At 44.9% G+C, this 26,053-nt stretch overlaps 1 protein-coding gene across 4 annotated transcripts in view; it reads right to left on the bottom strand.

Moving 5' to 3' along the window:
- The window catches only part of Lrch1 (leucine rich repeats and calponin homology domain containing 1), a 187,025-nt gene that overhangs the window by 153,778 nt on the left and 7,194 nt on the right, over positions 1 to 26,053 (bottom strand). The gene's annotated exons all lie outside the window — the stretch shown is intronic.

Here is a 26,053-nt window from a genome sequence, read left to right as displayed (position 1 = left end):
CCAAAGTGACAGGAAGGACACAGGCATGCAGGAAGCACTCCGGGCAGAGGCAGAGAAAGCATGCTAAACAAACCATGCACTCTCTCCAGCCTGCATCTCTTCCACAGAAAGCATGTCAAAAGCCAAGCCTAGACATGAGGGGAGAGTCATGTCACCAGGGCCGGGTTCTCTAACAAACTATTTTGGATTCTGGCCTGCAGAGCAGCAGAGAATCATCAAAGGGAGGACTCAGACCGAACTTGGGAAGACGATAACATCGGGAAAGGAGAAAGTCTGGGGCAATAAAACTGTCCATGTCAAATATGGTTTGTAATATGTCTGCTGGGTACAACATCGTTCACCAACACAGCCATGGAGGAGAAGGCCAGACAGACTGCAGTCATCAAGTTATATAGGTCAATAGGTCTCATTACACCCTGTAATGAGAGTTGGGGGAGAGAACCCCACATCCCGACAAAGGACTTAGCCCCAATACTTAGCAAGAAGTGTCATCCATTCTAATTTTCTCCTGCCCTTGCATATGACGGTGTAGACCCTGGAAGCAGGACACACAATGACCCAGTGACCCACCTCAGTGGGACTCTTTCACACACAGCACAGACTGGCAAGCTAGCAACAAAAGTGCAACTCTGTTCATAAAAAAAAAAAAATGAATAAATAGTCGGTGATGATGCATGCTTTTTATCCCAGACCTTGGGAGACAGATGATGGCAGATCTCTGAGTTCAAGGCCAGCCTGGTCTAGAGTGAGCACCAGGATAGTCAAGCCTACACAGGGGAATAAAAAAGAAGTAAATAAATATATGCTAGGCATTCCTCACTATGAACAGATATGATTTAAAATCTATTCCACTGCACATTACAAAGAATACTTGCAGGCTATTGGGTTGCATAGTTATATTCAAAATAGAGGCTTGAGCTGCATACGGTACTGCAAGGTGAGACATGGTGCCTCTCCTGAGAATTGAAAACTGGATTCCATGTCTTGATTCCTAAGCCACACGATTCTGAGAAGCCTTGCAAACTGGGAAAGGTTTTACACCCAGTTCCATGACAAAGTGGCAGAACACCTGCAAAGAACCTCTGAGCCCCTCTCAAGCCCCAAACTGGGGATATTTCCCAAGCTACCAATCTAATGGGCTAAAATGTAAAACCTTTAGAAAAACCATGACCAAGTGCCAACACCCTACCCTGCTTTATCAACTCAAAGCACGAGTGTCCACTGTCCCCAAGGACAGCAGGGAGCTTGGTGTAAGCCTCTTCAAGCCTCATTCAGGTGCAAAGACTCAAGAGCAGTTTAGTAGACTTCGAGTTTTCTGAAATCATCATTTTTACTTTTGGTTATTCTCTAGGGAGCATACAAAGTGATAGCTTCGCTGTGCCATTTCCCTACATCCAGAACTAACCTTTGTCCTTATCTTAGTTGCCATTGGACAGGGAGTGAGGTTGCTAGCCTGGACCTCTAGCTGAGCAAACTGTACTTAAAAGTGAATGCTGGATGTTGTGGTACACACTTGTGATCTGAGCACATGGAAAGTGAAGGCAAAAGGGTGGAAGTTCAAGGCCAGCCTCTGCTACACACCAAGTTCTAGGCCAGTCTGAACTTCATGAGCCTGGCTCAAAACAAAAACAAAACAAGTAAGACTAGAAAATGGCTCTGTGGTCAGTAGTGAAGGGTGCCTACTGCTCCTGCAGAGGACCTGAGTTTGGTTCACAGCACACATTTGGGGTAACACACTACAGCCTGAAATTCTAGTTCCAGGACATCCAATACCCTCCTCTGGCCTCAGTAGGTACCCAACTATGTGTAGCACTCTCATGCACACAGACATGCATGAATACATTTCAGTAAAAACAATTTTTTAGTTTGGGTTTTCTTTTTTTTCTTTTTTCTTTCTTTTTTTTTTTTTTTTAGGGGAGGGCTGACTGTTTCTTTGTTTTTGAGATAGGGTTTCTTTGTGTAACAGCCCTGGATATCCTAGAACTCACTCCGTAGACCAGGCTAGCCTCAGACTCACAGAGATCTTTTATCCGCTTGATTCTGCCTCTGGAGAGCTAGGATTACAGGTGTGTGCTGCCATGACCTGCATTAAAAACAAATCTTAACAACAACAAAAGTACATGTTAGGAGCAGCCTTTCCTGTGTATCAAAGGCATCTCAGAGCAGAATTTTTTTTTCTTCAAATTCAATGACATCATTTGTGCCTCACCCCAACGGGAGGGGTGACAATGTGGAACAAGAATCACTGTCATCTCAGTAAATCAGATATTCAGTAAGGTTTATCCACACAATCGGAGAAAGGAACTAATTCATAATGAAAATGACTAGCCCATACACACAAGCCTACCGAAGGCTTCTAAAATAAATATTTTCATATGAAAGCTATGTTTTTATACTCTCAAATTATTTCCAGCATTTGGCACGGAGCCAAAGCAATCCAGTAACTTTGCCATTTATAGCAAAGCTGAAGCCGGGTTTCGCTGTGGGGCAAACAGAAAAGTCTCCTGGCTGCGAGTTCCAAGGCCACAGGACAGGAGCGTCGAGCAGGAAGGGACTTGGTCTAAGTGCAAGAAATGCCAGGGCAATGGGAGGAGGACAGGAGCATACCTCAGCTCCTGAAAAGAGAAAATACAAGCACACAAGGGAACTATCATCTCCTTCTCCCTGGGAGTCAAGTGGCAATTAAGGGGAAGCAGCTAAACTAACAACTGACTCTGGCCAGCATTTGAGACGACGTGGACTCACAGTGCAGAGGAGATCCACTGTGGGCCTGGAATCCTTCCCCTCACCAGTTTAGGAAGAAAGTGCTACATGGGAATAAATCACTTACTTGGGATGGCCCGAGTTGCCTTGGCCTTCAAGAAATTATGGAAAAAGTAACAGTATCAGGGTGGGGAGAGAGCTCAGAGGCTCAAGGGCTTGCCACACAAGCATGGGGACTTGAGTTCAATCCCCGGTACTAGAAAGCCAGGAGACATGAACTTGTAATCCCAGCACTCTGGATGGGGCTTGGGAGGCACAGAGAGTGGCAGATCTCTGTCTCTGGGGTCTGGCCAACCTTGCCTAAATACGTATTTCAACCAGTGAGAGACTCCGGCTCAAAAAAGAAAACATGGACAGAGACTGATAAACAATATCCAAAGACGACCTTCCACATTCATAAGCATGTGTACACACACACACACACACACACACACACGGACACACACATGAAAGCACCTGCACTCGCACATGCAAGTATACATACACATATACAATAATAAGGTTCATTTTGAGGATTTTTAAAATGAAATAAGACTGTTCTTGCTGTCGACAACACTAAGGCTGCTGGGTAAGATAAGAGACATGGAAGGATTGCCCCATTATGGGAAACACTCTTAGTGTCATATACTCATGGTCAGGAGAGGCAAAGGAGAAACAGGCACGAATTTCGGGACAAACCCAGCCAGGTCAACCACTAGTCTTTTAAAATCAAGAGAGGCCAAACAGATGTGTATAGAACTACTGTCCAATAAACTGGACACCATCACACACACACACACACACACACACACACACATTTTTCCCAGTACTAAGAGGAAGCTTGGGTTTGAACAAAAATCATTCTGCAAAGAGAATACCAATTACTCCTAAATCCCTCTGCCTCACCTATCTGAGAAACTAAACGAACAATGGCATCCAGCCTTCTAGCCTGCCTGACTTCCGTTTCATACAAAGTAGAAACAAGAAAAAATAAAAGCCAACACCATAAACTGGCTGAGCTCTTAAAACATCAGCCTGGTAGGAGCATGAAAACTGTTCTAGTTTCCAGAATAAATGCTGAAGAGATCCCAGAGTCAGCAGGCACATCACAGAGCAGAGCATGAATGGAACTTAGCTCAAGGGAAACACAAACATCTGCCAGGGACATCTTGGAGACAACTGAGGGGTGGGAGTGTGGGCTGAATGCAGCTCACATGAGGAAATCACTGCCAGGGTTTGTATTTTGAAATGTTACTGCTTTTTTTGTAGGGTATGAGACCCTTGCTCCAACCTGCAGAAAGGAAAAACACACTTCAGAATGGCAAGGGGAAGGAGTCTGGTTACCCCAGTTACCCCAAATTGTGTGTGTGTGTGTGTGTGTGTGTGTGTGTGTGTGTGTGTAAATGCATATATGAACACATGCATATATATGTACATATATGTACATACACATATATTCACACTTATAGATGCATACACACATTTGTATGTGTGCATCTATGTGTATGTACATACCCACAACCAAATATACCAAACATACAGACACAGCACACGCAGAACAAGAGTAATGATGAATCTAACTAGTGGGTTTATAGGTGTGTAAAGTGTACCATTCATTCTATTTTCCGGAGGTTTATAACCAAGAGTCAGGGCAGAGGAACCTGCTGCTAAGGCTCTAAACATCCCAGAGCAAGCACATCTACCAGGAAAAGAAACAAGGAAAAGAGCAGAGTCAAGGGTTATTTAACATGTAACTGGCAGAGACTTTAATCAGAATTATAAGTTACTTATTTATCTCTGAAAATTGCCATCACTTTCAGTACAGTAGGTCTGTGGGGGTTTTCTGCTACAATCTTTCCCAGATTTACTGTGTACATAAAAGATATTTTATGACTTCAGATAATAGCAAAACTCTATGGCTCTGTTTTTCACACTTGAGTGAGCAGCGTGTTGTAAATACAAATGACTACAAAATAAGTCACTCAGGAGAGATCAAATAACTCTGCATTTACAACTATCGGGCTCATCGGGGAGAAATGCAGCCTATGATCTGTACATTCCTCCGATTTCCTCACATTAAATCATAATTTAAGGTTTCCATAATGCTAACAGCCCCAGTCCCACCATCCCACAATGACCCTGGCATAGCAAAATGAAATGGAAACCCTACGAGTAATTAATGTCAGCAGCCAGGAGAAGAGAACGAAGAAGAGATGGGCTCACTTCCTGTGTACAAAGGCAAGGGACTATGTCTGCACACTGCTGCTCAGGGCTCCCTGAAGTTAGGTCCCTGGGCCAGTCTCACTCAGTACCTGCGGCCCCACCCAGCTCTCCTCACCCCTCCCTGCTATGCTAAACCTCTCCCTCCCAGGGATCAGCTTCCTTTCCCCCACCTTGATTTCCCCAGCCATTTTGGCTGCACTCTCTTGGTTCCCATGTGCTCTCTCTGTTCCTTCTCTTCTCTTCCTCTCTGTCTCCCTCTTCTCTTCCTCTGTCTTCCTCTTCTCTTCCTGTCTTCCTCTTCTCTTCCTGTCTTTCTCTTCTCTTTCTCTCTGTCTTCTTTTCATTCCCTGCCTCCCACAGCCCATTCTGCTTGCCATGCTCAGTCTGGATTCTTCCAGATGCCCCTGGCTATGCTTTCCCTCATATCTACAACAAACCTCTTCAACCATACATAGGAGCAGCCACATCTTCATTTACATTCACCTGAACCTATCCTATGTGGGCATAACTCTTCTGTGAACCGTTTAAAGATTACCCCTGTATTCAAATGCTGATTTCTCTGCCCACCCACCCATCTAGCTGCAATCTGAACACAGGACTGTAGTGCGTATTCCAAGTATCTCCTGTTTCAAGTTTGTGTAAACATTTCTCCCCATTTATTCTCTAATTTAGCCAATGGCTGGGCAAAAGAGAGAATGGGGCGGGACTTATGCCAGCAAGGGAGAGAGAAGATGGAGAAGTCAGCCCAGGCGAGACTCAAACAAGTACCAAGGGACATATGGCTGGGACTAAGTTAGAATCGCTCACGACCTACCCAATCTAGGCTTACAGCATGTAAGTAAAATACCAGGTTTCTCTGTCTTTTATATGGGCTAGCTAAAATAAATAACTCATTTACAATCCTAAGATTCTCATTTCTAGTCTGTAACATCCCAAATGTTAACAAGACAGACACGTTTTTCAACTTTTCACCTGAAAAACAAATGGCGTTTAACCTCTAAAACTTTACCATAACACAAAAACAAACTAATTTGTATTTTTTTTCTATTCTCTTAGTAACCATACTTGTCGTGAGTGTCCTGAGAGATTCATCTGCCAGTTAAAACCCATCCTCTCAGGCAAGTCACCATGTACGCATACCTTAATATCTTCATTCCCTCTCCTCTGATACTTCTAAAATGTCTGCGGCTTAGTCAGACTTGTCAGAAGCATCCTTTCCCTAGGCATCAATGTTATACACGTATCTGATGTGCAGCCTACCGGGACCACTGGAAGAGTTGGAGGGCTGCCACCTCTTCCCAGGGCTCTGCCTTTCCAGGTGATAGAAACAGCACAGGGTCAGGAACAGAGGTGATACTGAGGGCCACACCCCTCTAGTATCTGGAATCAGAGTAATGGGGCCAGGAGAATAGGCAGTATCCCTGGAATGAGGACATTACAAACCAAGTATCTCAGAGAGGTAAAGAGAGGCCTAGACTTGGCGAGCCTCTTCACATCTGGCAGGTGCTATTTGCTCTTCAGCAAATCACAGTATCTCATGAGTCTGATCCAGTAGCCATCTAATGGCCAGTTCCTTTTTCATGATGAAACTGAGTCACTGGCCCTACTACAAAAGCTAAGATTCTCATAAAATCTTGGATAAAACCGCCATATCTATCCAAAATGCCTAATATTCTTCTCTGCTTGGAAAGATCCAGAAAAGCTGCCTGTGCCAACAAAATGCAGTCCAACATCCTAGAACCCCAACCGAGCCCAACACTACCAGTTACAGCTCAGTCCTGGTCCTCAATGAAGAAGGGAACTCTACAGACCAACCAAATGAACTATTCCTGGCTGACAACTGCAAGTGACTGGCAGTAATGGACCTTTTGTGTAGCCCTTCCAGGACACTTTCCCAGGTACAAACACAATGTTCCCAGGACCCACGGCATCCTCATGCATAATGGCGGCTGCTCCTTCCTCCTCACAGTTAGGTTCCAAATGTTCTGAGATAGGTCACAGACACTCTAGCACACTCCAAACCACCTGAGTGGTGACAGTGTTCATCAAAACGTCCCCTTGCTGTAGCTATGGCCACACTCTTCCTCTGCTTGCTGTCCTTTCCTCCTTTCTCTCTTCCTACCTACATCTATGGACTATCATCTGTGAGTAAGCCTTTCGGACTCACTAGAGGTAGATCTCTTACCCATGTTCAAAGCCCTGTGATGAAAATAGGTAAGGCTTTTAATGCAGTAGGACTCAAGATAAAAAGTAAAAGTAAATTCTGAAGTGCTGATTCCTCCCCCTCTACCCTCCTCCCCTCCCACACAACACTGGCCTGCAAGGCAGAGAACTGGGATTTTACACAGCAGGGAGGGTCTAAAAGCAGACATCTGTAGGGACAGGACCAAAAAGACTAAAAGTGAAAGGGGGAGAGAGAGCTGCAACCCGAAGTGGAAATGACTTGAATTAACAACACACCTGTAGATGAGGCATATTCAAGGACATGATTTTGGGTCACATTCATCTCTGTCCAATCTTGGCAAGCTGTGGAAAGACCCACGGCCTCCTCACATGTGTCAGCAACGTGAGTGTCGGCTGCTCCTCTCCTCACAGGTAGGTTCCGAACCTTCAGAGATAGGTCACAGAAACTCTAGCACTCTCCGAGTGGTGACAAATGGATACCTGCTCCTGGGCCAAGCTGGAAAAGTTTCCAACTACCTACTTTAACTGTGCTTCCCTCAATCGCCCAGGACACTGTATGTCCCGGTCTCCATGGCCCCATGGGGTCCTTCCCTTTACTTTTCAGTAGTGAAACCTGTGGAAATGCTCAGCTCTCTGCTTGCTTAGTTCTCCTGGGAGCACTCTGAGAGAGGAATGTCTACAGCAAAGCAAACCACACTGCCATGGCCCTTCCCAACTGCCACACCGAACCCATCCATGCTCCACACAAGGTTCAGTTCCAGAAGGTCCATTCTTTCACAAGTAGCGTTATATAAAACCATGTTAATCGTCTGTGTGGATTTTGACTAGTCTGGCATGTGAAAGCTAAGAGTCAGCTTGATGTGGTGGCTCAAATCTGCAACCCCAACACAAGGAGGTAGAAACAGAAGAATCGCCACAAGTTCATGGACAGCTTGGTCTACGTAGTGAGAGTTCCAGGGCATCCAGAGCTACATACATAGTGAGACCTGTCTCACTCTCACTCATGCCACAAAGCAAGCAGTAAAGAAGTATTAAGTCTATACACTTAACATAAGCAAATGGACAAAACCTTAAGAAACCAAAGTTCATGGAGAAACACCTAGAAAGCATCAAGGGAAGTTGAGATAGCCCCAGTGATAGAGCCACATGTCTTGCAAACAAAATGACCTGAGCTCAATCCCCAGATCAGGATCATGCAATTAAAAAGCTTTGCAGAGCATTTGCAATCCCAGCAGGAGGGGAGGGGGCAGGTAGAGACCAGGTGGGTCTCTAGGACTCACAGGCCAGATAGCTAATCTAGCCTGTACTGTGTGCTCCAGGGCCACTGAGAAACCTTGCCTCCAAAAACAAGGCAGTGACTGACAAGTGATACCCAAGTTGACCTCTGGTGCCTATACACATCCACATGTAAGAACACGCACTGACACATGCATTTGTGTGCACACTCACACTCCTACACATAAGGTTCCAAGAGCTCTTCATCATCATGGGAAAGAACCCGCATCTTCACAACATCAGCACCACAAGCATCACTGTCTACCAGGACTCCACAACACAGAGGAGGCAAATGATGTAATTAGTTTTAAGAACTCCTCCACTGAAAATAGTACTGCAAAGTTTGTGGGGGCAGGAGGGCTTGCTCAATAACAAGAATGAGTCAAACACAACCCTCCCACCCCCAACCTGGAAGCAACAAGAATGAGTCTGGGGGAGGAATAAAGGCCACAAAAGGCCCTGAGCAAGAACCCAAAACAGCATTCACGCCAAGTGCCCTATGGCTCCTGTTGCACCCGCTCCTTGATATAGACAGTCCACCTCTCTGTGAGACGAGTTCTGCACCAGTCTTTCCCAAGGGCAGGTGCCAAATCCTCCCAAGGAACTCTGAAATTCTACAAAGCTCACCTCCCGGAGCTGAGGTTCTGACCATCAGGCTCCGCCCATCGGCTTTGACACTGCAAACTTCCCAAAGAAGAGCGTAACACTCATTTCTGAAATAAGACCCTTTTAGCAGACAATTATGTGGACATCTGCATTGCACGCCTGTGTGAGGAACATAGGTTGGCAGCCTCTCATGAGAGCATGGGGAGATAAAATCTAAAATGTGTGAGCAAGGTGGCAACAAAGGAACTGGAGAAAGAAACCGGAAACAAGTGGATCTGGACAGGTGTTATCTCTTTATCATTCACATCAGCAGTTCTGCAGCCATAAACCACAGGAAAGGAACTACTGACCCTATAGTCCACTTAAGTCAGCCAGATGAGGATTCAGAGGGGAAAATCGCTTTCCCCCACTAGCTACCAAGACAGCATGCACGGGGCTAGGGGGAAGAACTAATTTGGTGTGGCTGCAAGCCAAAAAAGCCAGCATGTGGGGAGGGGAGGTCATAGGAATCAGGGGGTATCACAGGAAGGTCTCAGAGAGTTTGAGACCAGTCCAGCTACATGGTGAGACTCTATAGGGAAAAAAAAAAAAAAAAAAAGCAAAGAGTTCAAGACACAAAAGCATACAGCAATAAGTCCAGTCCACAGTATGTGTATACAGACAAAAATATATAGTCATGAGTTCATCATGCATATACAAACCAAAATATATAGTGTATCAATCCACTCTCTGTGTGTGTGCATGTGTGTTAACAAAAACATACATCAGTCCACTATGTGTAGGTGTGGGTATATAGACAAAAACATTATCAGTCTACTGTGTGTAGGTGTATAGACAAAAACATACTCTGTGTGTGTGTGTGTGTGTGTGTGTGTGTGTGTAGATAGAGCTCTCTATATAACGCAAGCTGACCTTGAATTCTCAATCCTCCTGCCTCAGCCTCAGTGAACTGACATCTTGCTCATGCAGTTCTCAGATGGCCCACTTTTTTAGTGACAAATGCTACCCTGATGAGCTATAAAAATAGACACATAATTGCTAGCAGAGCTACGCTGTGGTCTGCACGTCCCCCGAACAGGTGCTGTAATCAGACACTGTGGGAGACAGCATTTACAGCCCTCTGCCTGGCAGTCAATTGGACAACAGTTTCTAGAAAAACAGCCCTTCACTGTATTTGTGTTTGTTCCAAGAACCACATATGGACTCTTGAAAACACAAGCCTGTCTCTGCTAACAACACGCCCTCCATTACACTCCCACTACCTATGACCCTCCAGAGAGAAACACCCCAACATTCCTCAATGGATGGAACTTTTCAGCTCTGGTTTTTCTCTATAGAGCAAGAGGCTGAAGTCTGGCTGTGCTGGTTAAAACCTTAATGGAATTAAGAATTGCCTCTCTCCCTCCATGGGAGAGGTCCCTAGAGAGTGGTTCCTGTCCTTTCTGGCACTCATGACACACCCTACACATCTAGCTCCTACCACGTGACTATGAAGGTTATGTGTCCAACTCAGCAACTGCCACTTCTGTACCAGCTCATGGAGACCACAGGGTCATCAAGTTGGAGGTATGTTCACAGAGGGATGGCCGGGTGCCATCTTGTGCAAATGCTGTTCCTATAGCTCCCTGCAGAACAGAGATGGTATGTTAACAGCAGCTGGAGGCACTCACTGAGATTCAGAGGAAGCTACGACAGGCGTGGGCTGATGTTCAGATGCAATCCGCCTTTGCTTCCTCTGACTGGCAGTCAGATACAGGCAGAGATCCTTTGTGGGGTCTTTTCTGAACAGGAAGGTTGTTCTTTGTACCTCATCCTTGCTGTGTCAGTTCCGTGTGCATCCATCCAATAAGCACACACCAATCGTGACAATTTTCTTCTCTTTTTCCTTGTATTGAAAGTAGATTTTCCCCCCTCACATAATATATGCTGACTGAGGTATATATTCCACTCCTCTCAGTTCCTCTGCTCCTCCCCTCCCAATCAGAGCAAACCCTTTTCTGTTTCTCATTAAAAAACAAACAGGCTTCTAAGGGATAATAACAAAATAAAATATAATAGAACAAATAACTAACATGTCAGAATAGGACAACACAAACAAATGGAAGAAAAAGAACCCAATAAACAGACACACACACAGAGACCCACTTGTTCCTATATATCCACACACTCAGGCATCCCACAAAAAGACTTAACTGGAAGCCATACTATATACCCAAAGAACCAGGAGAGTAAAGGGGGGATATAAATAAAATATAATAATAATAAGCCCTGACACAACAGTAACAACATTATAGGACAAGGAGGCCCCAGTGATACTGACCGAGTCTGTTTTCTGTAGACCATTTACTGCTCGGCATGCAGCCTACCCTTAAGAGCAGTTTGTTTCCTCAGTTGAGACCCGCCTGAAGAAAGCTAGATTTTCATTTGCAGGTGATCACCAACATTTTCAAGGCATTGCCCGGTGATAATGAAGAGTTGCCAAAATATAGGCAGCACAGGATGCCACAAAACACACACACAAATCTTTGAAGCTCCTCCTGAAGATCCTGAGAAGTCAGAAGGGAGGCCACCTCCGACGCTGTATCCCCTCCCTTCACACGCATGCGCTCTCAAAGAGCTTTTAGATTTGTGCATGTATGCTCTAGAAGAGCATGTGCTTCAACCTGGAGAATCGTTCCTGTGCTAAAACCTGACAAAGTAAGCTCTCTCAGGCCCAGGTCTTTACCCAGACCACAAGGATGCAGCGAGAACTCTATTACACTGTGAAGGCAAGAAAGGGGATAAGGTGTGAGGTCGGCCCCCTGGAGAAGTCTAACGGCAAGCCTCCAGTCAGAGCAGTAAGGCACCTCCCCTCTTAATTGTTGCTATCTCTCCACTATAGAAGAAGAATAAAGTAATTTTCTCTAAAGATAAGATGGGGAGATGCTTCAGTTGGTAAGGTGCCTGCCACACAAGCACGAGGACCTGAGTTCAGACCGCCAGCATACACTCAATAAAGCTGGACAGGGTCACACACTCACATAACCCTAGAGCTAAAGGCAGGCAGATGCCAGGAGCTCACTAGCTAGCCAGTCTGGTCAATCTGTGAGCTCCAAGTCCAGTGAGAGATTGCTATATCAAGACGAAGTGGAGAACGATCAACGTAGACACTCAATCACATATATACATGCACCTGAACACTCATGTGTACACACATAAAATAAAGCCATGCTCTCTCACAGATGGACAGACAGACAGACAGACAGAAGAGAACTTGTATCTGCTATGGGTATTTACTTACCTGTCGCACATCTTTCTGAGTGAATGAGTGATAGGTAGACAGGCAGATAGGCAGACAGGCAGACAGACAGACAGACAGACAGACAGACGAGAGCCTGTGGCTGCTACGGGCGTTCATTTACCTGTCATACTTCTTTGTTCCTGAGTGCTCTTTTAGAAATTCAACAGCCTATGGATTGTACTATTCCCTACTAGCACGTGTCATTAGGCTCATGCTCCCGACACCCAAAGTAGAACTAACTGGAAAACATCAGCAGTGTGCCAGGCCCTGAGAGACCAACAATGAAACACGGTTTCTCCACACTGGTAAGGCACTCCATGGATCATGAGCTCTGCTTTGATTTGGATGCCTCTTCTTATCAGCCCTGTGACCTTGAGATAATTAAACACAGCATTTGGAGACCTGGGAACCTTTCAGCACCAAAGCAAGGATAATGTGAGATGGCAGGCCTAGCCCCTCCATCGCTTGCCTCCCCTCCCCTCAGGAAGCTGCAAAAAAACAGCAGAGTAGTCAAACTGAATTTGAATCTGTTTTTCCCCTTGGTAGCTATGGGATGCCGGGCCTTGCTCTCTGAATCTCCAGGAAGCGGAGTTGATGTATACCTGCCTCATAAGATTGTTCAGGGAACAAAATGGGGAAAGGACTTGAAGGGGAGAGTATGTTATCTGACTCATCTGTCATCATCATTATGACAATGATAATGATCAATTGTGTTAAGATACAGGACACAGGACACATTAGAATCAGCTGAGTCACCAAATCACCCTAACTGCCCACGAGAACACATAGATGGAAGTGAGAGGCTGGGCTTGGGGTGGGAGTTGGGGACCACAAAAGAAGCCATAGCTAAGATTTTATGGGGTTTTGTGTTTCTGTTCTCTTTTCCCTGATGAATAGAGTAGAAACAGAAAAGGTATGGTCAAATGTAAAGTGGAAGTCCTGAGCCAGGAATATATGAAGATACTCAGAAGGAAGGCAGCTGGAGTCACTACCTGTGAGGTAGGCCTCACAGGAGACCCCAGTAGGATAAGCAGGGTGGTGTCAAGATTCCAGAGCCCCTAGAGACAGGCTGTCAAACAGCTGAGCCTGGGTGAGCCAACAGGAGAGAGCCAGGGAGGGGTATGACAGGCAGTGTGCAAGACCCCAGCTGTGCCTTGGGAAGTTGGAAAGGGATAGACCACATGGTCCCAGGGCTACTGGATCCAACCAACACTCCACTGTCCCCTAGAAAGAAGCAGCTCACAATGACAGTGTGTCGTGAGAAAGGTGGTTCAAGTTTCAGAACAGGACAACTGGGGTACAAACTCCATCTCCCTATCCCCACTTCTGCGTACTCCTGCCACTGCCACGTTGCTTTGCATCTCTAAGATCTGGCTGTGGTAACATAAAAGATTTCTGTTGCATAGACTGAGGGGGACAGTTACTCTATGGGGCATTCACAAAGGCAGGGCCATGTTCTTCCACCCTGAATTCAGCTAACAGCAACCCAGTGGTCCCTGCATGCCTGGCTCAACACCAGGTTTTGTTCATCAGATGCTTTTAAGTTCATCAGATGCCATTTATGAACAGAACTCAAACACTTCAAGAAGACAGTGTTGATGAGCCACTTTAAGAAAATGAAAACAGAATGGCCACCCTTGCAAAGGTAGGCACTGACTCACTGGCAAACTCCAGCTGTTCTATTCTAAAACAGCTTATCAGCTGGGAATCAGCAGCAGGCGGACAGACAGGAAGGAGCCGCTCTCTAAGCGGGAGAGCACACGCTTAGGTGTGGTTTTAATCTACATTAGGAAGTCATGACTTCCATATAGTAAAATCCACCCATTTAAAGTACGGAGTGCTGACAAATGTATTCACCTGTGTACTTGCTGTCCCAATCAATGCAAGCATTCTCTTAGTGGACATGGAGATGCATGCCTGTAATCCTAGCATGTGGCAGGCCGAGGCCAGAAGTTCACAAGTTTGAGGCCAGCATGGAATAAGACTACTTGCTACAACTACCCAGCTCTATGTCTGCTTTCTCCCCATGTCTGCCTTGTTACCAATATTTAAATCATATCTACATGACTACAGTCTCCTTTCAACGTATCTGATATCTCATGATTTTTAAATTAGTGCTAGATTTTGCTAGTCAAAATTAGTAACAAATGCCAAACACCTTATCTTATCTTGGCATGGAAGTTAAAAAGAAAGCCAGCCAAGTATTGTTAGTCCCTTCAAAGGACAGCAGTCCTGGCAGCTGGCAAAGATGACCAGGATGCACTTGTCCACTTCGGGACCTGATTTTACAAAACTGCCTGGTGTTAATTATCAGAGAAACCAGGGCCAGTGTCACTCAGTACCTGTAGCTCCTCCCAGCACCTCTACCCTGCCCCAACCCTAAACTCTCCAGCACAGAGATGGCTTCTCTTCCTCTCCTCTGATCCCTACACCCTCACCCATTTTGGCTACCAGTCTTTTGGTATCTTGGTCTCCTGGCTCGCTCATGGCCTCTTGGATCTTGTTTCCTTTCTCTTCCCCTCTCACCATCCCAGGAACCTCAGATGCCTCTGGCTATTCTCTCCTTCATATCCACAGGAAACCTTCTCCTCCGCCATACCTAGGACCACTTATGTCCTCAATTTTCATTCAGCTAGCATATATGGAAAAGTCACGTCCTTTGGTCCATTCCAAACTATGCTTAGAAGAGTATCATGTACGCAAGATGACTCAGCAGCTGAGGACACTTGTTGAGTTTGATACCCATCTCCTCAACCCCTTGTCCCTGACCCACAAAGTAGAAGGTCAGAACTGACTCCTGCAGGTTGTCCTCTGACCTCTACACCCACACCATGGTGGAGGCATAACCACACATATACACGTAAATAAATGAATGAAAAAACTTAAAAGATGGTATCTCCCGTCTACCATATCCTATGTGCATGAATAACTACAAAACTTAGGAGATGTAAGGAGGGTTTTAACGGTAACTAGGCTGGAGCAAACAGGATATTGCCAACCATCCAGTCAACCTGAACTCATGAGCATTCCCCGAGGTCCCTCTGATGAAGTGGCCAGATGTTCTCTCAGAAAGTGAAAGACTGACTGAGCAAAAGTGGAAGTCTTTCACGCAGAGGTTCTGGAGCTTGTCCAAGTCAGTCTATCATGTAGTGGTAAAAGATTACATACAGGGCTGGGGAGATGGCTCAGTCAGTAAAATGCTTGTTCTGACTTCAATCCCCAGTACCCACATAAAACTGGCACTGGGAAGGTGAGGATGGGAGGATGCTAGGGCTCACTGGCCAGCCAGAGGAGTCTAATCAGCCAGCTTCAGGCCAACCCTATCTCAAAATTAATAAGAGTGGACAGAAGCTGAGTAACGCTTGGCGTTGTCCTCTGGCTTCCACACAGATGTGCATACACAAACACACTTGCAGGGGCACACATGCATGTACACATGTACATACACAAACACACACACACACACACACAGTCTACCAAACAAGGGAAAGAGTCTGAGACCCAGAGTCACCACAGAAAATACACAGAATCTATAAAGCCACTTTGAAAGACCAGGGCTGCAGGACTACAAACACTGGCTGGATTACACTATCCTTGCCACCAGCCCTCCTCAGGGACAGGCTGTAAGGCTTCAACAAGGACTCAGAACTCCCACTGTTCGAGGAAAGCAATCCAGTCTTCATGAACATACCAACTCCAGAAAGCAGTCAGTAAGTTTTCATGGCTGCCAACTGAGTTTCATAAAACAGATCATATTTCAACACATTCCCTCTCATAAATGTGTAGCATAACACTATGGCAGGGCAAGGCAGTGTGGGAGTTCCTCCATCTTGTAGCCATTTCAACTTTAACTAGAATTTGATCTCCCTGATGAAGAATCCCATGGAAAATTACCCAACTCCATTCTAGGATCTGAGGTCAAGATGTCCCAGCTAACTTAGCTTCTGCTAAACTGCTTGCTTCTGACAAGTCTCCTGGAGCTGCTGAGTGAGAGTAACAGAAGGTGGCTTTTGCCTTTAAAAGCCCCTTGATCTAAAGGCTCAGGGCTTCACTTATGTCTGAGTACCGGAGTGTAATCCCAGCAGCTGGAATAGTGACTATCATTGGCTGTCAACTGGGTCTGAGTGGCCATCTCTAATGGGCTCCTGGTAACTATACCTGATAAAGTATGCCACAGTTACCAGAAGGCATTATCCATTATCTGAACCACAGCTAAAACTGAAATTAATTTGGATATATCCAGGCTTTCAACACACACACACCTACTTTAAACTGCATGCTGATATTACCATCCACACCACACACACACACACACACACACATCTACTATAAACTGCTCTGAGGGAACTATGTAAAGAGAGAAAGATACCTTCCTTTAAAGTACATTCAAATTGCAAACCAACAGAATGTCAGGGTTTTTGCAGTGCTGGGAATCGAACCTCAGAGGCTCCTGCATGTTAGCACTCTCCCACTGAGCTCACTCCACCCTCTGGCTCACTTAGAAGGTTTTGTCTTTGGGGCAGTACTGTGGACTGCACCACATATACTAGGAAATTCCATTGACCTACATCTTCAGCCCTTTTTATTACTTTCTATTTTGAGACAGCATCTTCCTAACTAGCCCAGGTTGGCTTTGAGCTAAGTCTATGGCAAAGGCTAGCCATGAATTAGCAATCCCTGTGTCTCAACCTCCCTAATGGTTGACTGAAGGTCTACTCTACCAGGCCTGGCTCCACACTTAAAAGGATTTTAAATGCAACTAAGCAACGCACTAAACAAGACACACATTTTAATAAATCAAATCAATAATTCTTGTTACCTAAAATGACAGCTTTCAGTCAGGCTGTGGTGGCACATGCCTTTAATCCTAACAGAGGCAGGTAGATGTCTGTCTCAAAAAAACAGAAAAAAAGGAAGAATAGGAGGAAGGAAGGAAGAATAGGAGAAAGGAAGGAAGGAAGGAAGGAAAGAAGATAGGAAGGCAGGCAGGCAGGCTGCTTTCAGAAAATAGGCACTTGTCTCTTGTAATGTTCTGGGTCCTCAACTTCTTGGTCTCCGACCAAAATGACACTTGTTCATTTCTCATTAGAAAGGTTAAAGTCTAGACAGATGCCAATGAAAGAATAAAAAAGTTACAGATTATCTAGTCTAGTAGGAAACATTAATGTCCAAGCAAACAATAAATGTATATCTACATTTATACTTTTTCTTCCTTATTTAATGTCTGTTTCAAGTCATTACAGTTGGAATTCTTTAATACATCTTTTTTAACTTCCTTCAGAATTTTTACTTCCTTTAGAATTTTTACTTCCTTTAGAATTCATTTCTTACAAGAGGAGTTGATGGCACTGCACACAGTGAAGGCTCTGGCTGGATTCTTCACAGCTTGTACATGCTCACTCTGCACACTGCTTCAGATTGGTAATGGGAAGGCATGTGGGTTAAGAATCATAGTCTGGGATGGACTCCAGCATCTCTACTACCCAAAGGCTCATCTGTCATAGTGCCCTAGGTTGAGTCTCCTAAGCAATGCCTCCCTGTCTCTCATCCATTCCTCCAGTGATGCCAAGGCAGAGGATGCTCTGCAGTCTCTTCAGGAGCTGAACTCTGAGTGGTTCCACCTGTTCTTGTTCAGAGTGTACTTGTCCACCTGAGTTCCCTTCTCAGAAACAAGGATGTTGGGTGACCTGGGAACCAAGTGGGAACCATGCTAAGTATCCTGGGACCTCAGTGATATTGCTTAACACAATGTGTCCCTTTGCCTTTCCTTAACAAAATCTTGGGGGGGGGGATGGGAGGAGACATCAGGGGGTAATTATATGGCAGCAAAGGAAAAACAGAAGAGACAGGTCTGAGGTTAGCCAAATTCTCCCAGACTCTACTATCCTTGCCCCAACTGCAATGCCTCAGACCAAAGAGCTGAACACAGCATCCTGCTCAACCATATACCATACAGCTCAGGAACGCAGCCCCAACACGTACAGAACCCAGGCCTCGATCTTACCATCAACTCATTTCCCTCAGGATACCTTTATCAAATCACACCAAAGACTACTGTCAAACTGAGGACTGGACAGAAAACACACACACACACACACACACACACACACACACGGTTCTGACTGTCCCAGACCAGCAGTGTAACCCAAGAAAGACAGTTCACCTAGATGTGGAATGATGCCACCTCTTTCCACCTTCCCAAGTCTGTCAGGAGAACAGAAACACCGCCTCCACACACTGCCAGGTCACACACCCAACCTTTGGGAGTATTAAGATTACTTTGCTAATGTCACAATGTTTCTAGGAAGCAAATCTTTCTGTGTCTTAGAAGAGTATCTTCTCTGCAGATGCCTCAAAATGGCAAATCCTGTGCCCACAGTTGATCTACACAACACACATACACACATACACACACACACACACACACACACAATCATTGACTCTTCACAAGAACCCAGAGAATCACCATGCTCCTATTACACTAAGGAAACTGAGGCACAGGAAATGAAGTGCTACGTCCTTCGGAGCAGCCTGAGCTCTCTGGCACTGTGTCAGGCTGGCTCTTTCTAAGCCCCGAATGATGAAAATTGAGTCACTTGTGCTCCATGGAGACACCCTATGACAAATCTGCTGAGCTCTAGTGTGCACCCTTGTGAATCTACAGAGGACCCAAGCAGGAAAGGGCTCTTTGGGTTTTTTTCTTCTTTTGTTTTCTTTTTTGTTTTTTTGGGTTTTTTTTTGGTTTGGGTTTTTTGTTTGTTTGTTTTTCAAGACAGGATTTTTCTGTATAGCTTGGCTGTCCTGGAACTCTCTTTATAGACCAGGCTGGCCTTGAACTCAGAGACCCACCTGCTTTTGCCTCCTGAGTGCTGGGATTAAAAGTGTGTGCCCACACGTCCAGCAAGCATTTTTATTTTTAACAAATTTACAAATATCACCATTAAAGACACTGAGTAACTTCCCTCCAGCTGTAATGTGCATTTGTAACATAACAAAGAAGAGAAAAGGAAGCAAGCACAGTAGCACACGCCTGCCATCCTAACACCTAGAGTGCAGTGAGTTTAAAGACACTCTGTCCCAGTTAGTGAGACCTGCATTATAAGTGAATAAATAAACAGGAAAATATATAAATCCAGGACTTCTGCCTGGCAGCCTCTCTGAGCGTCAGAGACAACCCACGGCACCCGACTTGTGGCAGCCTTAGCTGCTCATGCCAGTGTGGGGAGACACCCAGCTTAGGCCCACTGACCAAGGAGCCTAGGATGGAGTAGAGACAGAGACCCTCTAGCACATACTGGGCATGGCTAGAGGAAAAGAACGATCCTCCAGAGGCAAAAACCTGCTTACAGGTTAATGGCCATGTCATGTCACAGAACTCAGGGTATCTCTTCAAAATGTGGCTGTGTGTCTCAAGAGAAATAATGAGTCCGTAAGATAAACGTCACCCAAGCATGGAGACCAGAGTTCGATCCTCAGAACCACATTAAAAGTCAGGTGCCAGTCTATAATCCCAGTGTTGGGGAAGGTGGAGACAGGAGGAAAGCTGGGGTTCACTGGCAACCTAGTCTAGCCTTAATCAGTGACACCCCCCCAGAACAGAAAGAGACCAGCCTTTAAAAGAAGATGGTGAACAGGTCTGGAGGAAGCACACTCAAGGTTGACATCTATCCTGAACACAGGCATGTACCCCGCCACATACCCACACACATACACACACACACACAAGCATGCACATGCACACATCCATACACCCATATACACAAGAGAAAAGAAAAAAAGAAGAAGAAGAAAGAATTAACCATGAACATGAAGGCCAGGCCGGCATCTGCTAGGATTTAATGGGCCTTCCTGAGTTGGCAAGGGAACTAAAATCGTTGTTCTCACAGGAAACCTGGAAAAGCAAATCCCAAATGACCAAGGTTGCTACAAAAAGAACTTTGAAGCCTACAGTTTGTGAACCAGGGCTGCCCAACAAGGCTGTTAAGTGCTTGGAATCTCGTTCACAAGGGGCCTGTGCAAGTCCCCCAAACCACAGGCAGTAAAATCCTGAACTAACATGCTTAATCCCTAACTACTGTTGGTTTTACGTCATTTGCTCCAGCTTTGGACCAGATGTCATTAAAGGTTTCTGATCGTGGTGGGGCCTGCCACAAGGTTGCTCTAGCAGAGCATGACTGAGACCTTTCCAGAGGGACTGAAGCCTCCTCTCCATCTAGCGTGGCCTCCTGGCTGCAGCGACTGCTCTTTAAAACACAGGACCATGAGAGGCTCCCTTGGCTCAGACATTCTTGTTATATGACTGTGGTCAAATGGACAGATTCCTCTGGGACTCACTGTCCTCAACATGAATGACAAAGAAATATGAAGGAACAGTTTCTAGGTTTTAACATTCCCTCTTTTCAGAAGACAACAGGAAGGTGTGGCAAGGCTGATTAAGCCCTGCCCATGCTTAAAGCTCAACACCTGGCAAGCATTAAACACAGAACACATGGAAGCAGTGTCAGGCGCCACTGTGCTGGATAACTGCCACCCTCATGACAACTCCACCAGGAGTTAGCCCATTTCCCAGGTCAAGAAAGAGACGGTCACGATTCACCTGGCCAAGGACACGAGGTTTTCAAATGTTTAGTTTTAGACTGGACTCAAGCCTTAGAAGCTGATGAGAATCAGTTTTAACCACTGAGCTACCCTGATGAGAGCCTCTCTAGCTAAGGGCTTAAAGTCTTTAATCAGCACTTGTTAATGAGAATACTTAAATGTGTAAAGTACTTTCAGACACACTCCTTCTGTATTCTTCACCAGTTCTTGAAGAAGATAAAACTACATCTCTATTTTTTGAAAATAATGTTGATTAGGACTGGGGGGGGGGGCAGTTGATAAACTGCCTACCATGCAAGCATAAGGACCTGAGTTCTAGTCCCGAACATCCAAGTAAGAGCAGAAAAACACAGCCTGTTGCTGTATTGCTAGCACTGGGGAAGACAGATCACTGAAGCTTGCTACAATCTAACCACGGGCTCCAAATTCAGTGAGAGTCAAAGAGTAAGCAAGGGTGTGATGGCTTTCATTTGTACATTCTTTATAATAAAGTTTTAGGGCTGGAGGGAGATGGCCCAGCAGTCAAGAGCACTTTGCTTTTACAGAGGACCAGAGTTTGACTCCCAACACTCACTAGGCAGCTAACAACCAACCATCTGTGGCTCCAATCCCAGTGAATCTAAATCTGACGCCCTCTTTTAACCTGGCCCTCAGATGTTGCACAGACACACACGGGAACAAAACACTCATACACGTACAGGAACAAAACACTCATACACGTAAAATTTTAAAATCTAAACAAGAAATTTTTAAATTAAAAAAAATAAGATTTTAATGAATTTTAAAAGAATAGTGTGATTGGGGACACCCTAATATAGATAGACCTCTGGTGTGTGCGTGCACGCACACACACACACACACGCACACACACACACACCAAACTGACTAGTTTTTATTTGCTTGTTTCTTTTATTAGTATTTACTCACTATACAAAAAAAAATGAGCACCATCACATTATCATGTATGTATACCATGTGCTTTTACTTATTCAAGCCCCTCTTGGCCCCTGCTGGTCCCCAACCCTCACTATGGCCCCCTCCCCCTTCTCAAACATGCCCCCTCTATTCTCAAGATTCTGGATATAAGAGGAAAACAAGCAATATTATCTTTTGAGCCTGATTTATTTTGCTTACCATGATCTCCAGTTCCATCCATTTTCCTGCAAATGACACCTTGTTCTCCCTGGTGGCTGGATACGACACCATTATGTATATCCATCACGTTTTATTGATAGACATCTAAGCTGATTCATACCTTGGGTATCATAAATAGTACAGCAGTAAACACGGGTGTGCAGGTGTCTTTGCTGTACATGGATGTGAACTCCCTGAAGTAGAAATCAAGAGTGGTACAGCTGTATCCATGCTAGTTCCATTTCATGGGGGTTTTTTTAGGGATTGCTTTAATATTCTCTTTATATAGTCCATGTGTTTATGGCTATGCCTGCATGTACATATTTGTACCACATGCATGCAGAAGCCTGCAGAGGAAAGAAAAGGAGTTGGCTACCCTGGAACTGAAATCAGAGATGGGGGTAAACCACCATGGAATGCTGGGAACCAAACCCAGGTCCTCTGCAAGAGCAGTAAGTGCTCCTAACTACTGAGCCTTCTTGCCTCCTTGGTTTTTGAGGACCCTCCACAGGACTTCCATAATGGCTGCACTAATTCGCATTCCCACCAGCACTGTATGACTAATGGTTCCCTTCTCCCCAAAGCTAGACAAGCATTTGCTGTTTGATTTCTTGTTAGTTAAAGGGTTTCATTATATATAGCTTGGGCTGGCCCGAAACATGCAATGTAGCCCAAGCTAGGCTCAAACTCCTGCCGAAGCCTCCTGAGTGCTGAGCCTAAAGGCATGTGTCACCACACCAGATTTCATTTACCAGTGTTTTATCTGCTATTTGGTTTGATGGAATTTTTGTCCACCTCCTCCAGAATTCCTTCTAAGTCATTTGACTTACAGATGTCATATAAAGCTGGCTGGGAAAAAAAAGACAGCAAATCAACTAACACTGCACAAGTATGGGACCACCTCATGGTAGATCCAAGATAACAGGTGAAAGTGCAGAGTCTCAGGGCAAGAAAGAGAAGGCAGATAAGCAAGGGAGTTTATCGAACTAATCTGGTGCTAGACCTGTAAGGCACACGCACACACACATACACACACACAAAATCAGGAAAGTCCCTGTCTAGCCACTCTCATGAGCTAGTCAAGGAGGAAGAAACTTAAACCTGGGGAGAGCAGAGCACTTCCTCTTTTTTCAAAGAGGGTAACAGTCCTAGGTCCCTGGTGGGTCATTAAAAACATAGCTACTACTCAACTCCATATACAGAATGCTTCTTCCTGTCTATGCATGCCTATGCTAAAGTGTAATTTCCGAATGAAGCACAGCAGGACATAAACAGTAACTATTAGAGGTTGGGAAGGTGGCGCCACAGTTAAGAGAACTTGCCACTGTTGCAGAGGACCTGAGTTTAGTTCCCAGCCCCCAACTCAGGCTCATAATGGATTGTAACAATGTCACCTCTGGCCTCCTTAGGAGCCTGCACTTACCCATACACAGACACACACAAATACACGTCATTAAAATATGAATAATTATGAAAAATTAATAATAAAAATACTGTAATAAATGTGGTCTTTTGTCGGGTATATACGCACGTATGTGTGCTTGCACATGTAGACACCAGAGGTACTATTCTGTGCCACCCCCAACACACCCCCTTTACAAGACAGTCTCTCGTTGTCCTGGAATTCATCGAGTAGGCAGGTCCAGCTGGCAAGGGACCTTCGGGGATCCAATTGTCTTTGCTTCTCCAGAGTTAGGATTAAGAAAATCATTCTACCCAGGTTTTTTCAAACATAATAAAGATATAAAAACAAGAAAACAGAACTATCTTCCCAGCCTTATCTCTTCAGGCAATGTCTGTCTCTATCGCACGCACGCACGCACGCACACACGCAAGCATGCATGCATACCCACGTAGTATCCTACTGTTCTGTACTCACCCTCCTAGTGCTGATATAAGATGACACAATGCCCATACAACCGGACAAAGAGAGGCAGGTGATAAAGGCCTGCTGATGGCAACTCGACTCACACTACTACATAAGGGATACCTGATCGCTGATGCTACACTGTATCAGTTCACCAGATTACCAAAAAGACTACTAAGTGATCTACGGGCTGGTAGCATATAACGCATAGATACATTAGGCAGAGAGATGACTCAGAGCCTAGCCAGGATGAACTAGAATGGGGTTTGTTTGATTTGATCATGCTACTCAGAGAACAACACACAATTTAAAACCTGCGACTTGTTTATTTCTGGTATTTTCCATTTAGTATTTTTGGACAACAGCTGAGCACAGGTTAACAAAAACCATGGAAGCAGGGTCTCTGTGAGGGACGGCTACTACACACAAAGGGAAAAAAATAATGAAATACAAAAATGCGTGAGGAAATGACACTAACTCGGAACGACATAGGATTGGATGCTGCAATGCTAAGGCTGGCAGGGAGGCAGCTTGCTTCGGGCAAGCCGGTGACAGCACAGAATATGAACTGGACATGCAGAATTCCATAGGCCAATGCAGAGTGGGAACATGTGACCAAAGACATAGAAAAGCAAACGAAAGCAGTCTAAGAGAGGCCAGGCAGGCAGTCTATTGATAGAGCAACTTTGAATTGGTCTCTGTGGTCTACAGAGACCAAGTACATTAAGTCAAAACTATACTAAACTTCTGTACCAGGTCAGGAATACTGACACTGTATGACCGCACCACACCACATAAACACCAAAAGTATGGAAGAGTCTCAGTGGAGCACATAACATACCAAATGCATGGTGCTCATGGGGTCTGCAGTCAAGAGCATGGCCATATGGGAAGCTGGAGAATAGAAAAGTGGGCACAGGAGGGCATGCTGGGAAAACATCAGAGCTCTGCGACAGGCTCACACCCTTTTCATCTCATGCTCTCTTTAGGGCCCATGCAACAGAGGGAGCAAGGGAAACCTGGGAGGAAAGACAACCTCAAGGAAAATCCCAGGATTGACTTCCAACTGCCTCAGTGCAGTGCACTGCCCTCAAGTCCCTTAAGCTCACTTGCCTATGCCAAAAGCATACAGATACAAAGCAATTAATTTCTAATTAAGGAAAAAAAATCCCGACATTGGGAAAGAGAAGCAGAGAGGTCACAACTGAAGGCCAGTCTGGACCACATATCAAGTTCAAGGCTATAGAGAGAGTTCAAGGCTGGCCCCAAGCCACATAAGGAGACCCTGTCTTAAGAAAGAAAAAAGAAGAAGATATGGAGGGGGAGGGGAAAGGAGGGGAGGTAGGAAAAAATTTCTGCTATGAAAATCAACATTGTTATTCTGATTGTTTTTTTCTTTGCCTGCCCTGAGGTTTACACCTTCCTTATTTAGCCAGCAGAGGAAGCTACAGCTCAAGCAAACTGAATACACAGAACTCTAATCAAAAATAAATTTCCCAGTTCAGTAGTTAAGAACATTTGCTCTTGCAGAGGACCGGGATTCACATCTCAGAATCCACATGACACCTCACAGTCACCTCTATCTACAGTTCTTCAGGCACCCAAGCCCTTTCTTCTGACTTCCATGGACAAGAGGCACACACAGCACACATGCTTGTATTCAGGCCAAAAGCTAACATGCATAAGAATATTTTAAAAATTAGAACACACTTCTCTTTTCTTCAAATCCTGGATCATGCAAAAGCTGCCCAGTTCTCACAACTGAGGACTTTCTTCTGTTCGTGTAGGCAAGCTCACTTTCTGTTCAGCTGCTCTGTGGTTTCCAAACGCATTGTTTCTTACTGTGGCATATGGAAGCAGGCCCATGGACTCTCAAAATAAGAGGAAGAACACAGAAGAATGCTTTGTGCTTCAGTCTACTCTGATAGACAGAGCTTTCCTAAAGTAAGTCTAAGTTGGAATTCTGTTTTTTTCTTTTCTTTCTTGTAGTGTTTTGTTTGTTTTAATTTTGTTAAGCAATTCTCATTGATTATAATAATGATAATAAAAAAAAACCTTTAGTATAGCAATGTTCTGTCACAAAAGAAAGAAAGAAAGAAAGAAAGAAAGAAAGAAAGAAAGAAAGAAAGAAAGAAAGAAAGAAA

The sequence above is a fragment of the Grammomys surdaster genome, unplaced genomic scaffold, assembly GCF_004785775.1.
Source record: "Grammomys surdaster isolate TR1022 unplaced genomic scaffold, NIH_TR_1.0 125985, whole genome shotgun sequence".
Taxonomy (NCBI): domain Eukaryota; kingdom Metazoa; phylum Chordata; class Mammalia; order Rodentia; family Muridae; genus Grammomys; species Grammomys surdaster.
The sequence above is the reverse complement of the archived record's forward strand: the minus strand, read 5'-3'. Positions and strand labels throughout refer to the sequence as shown.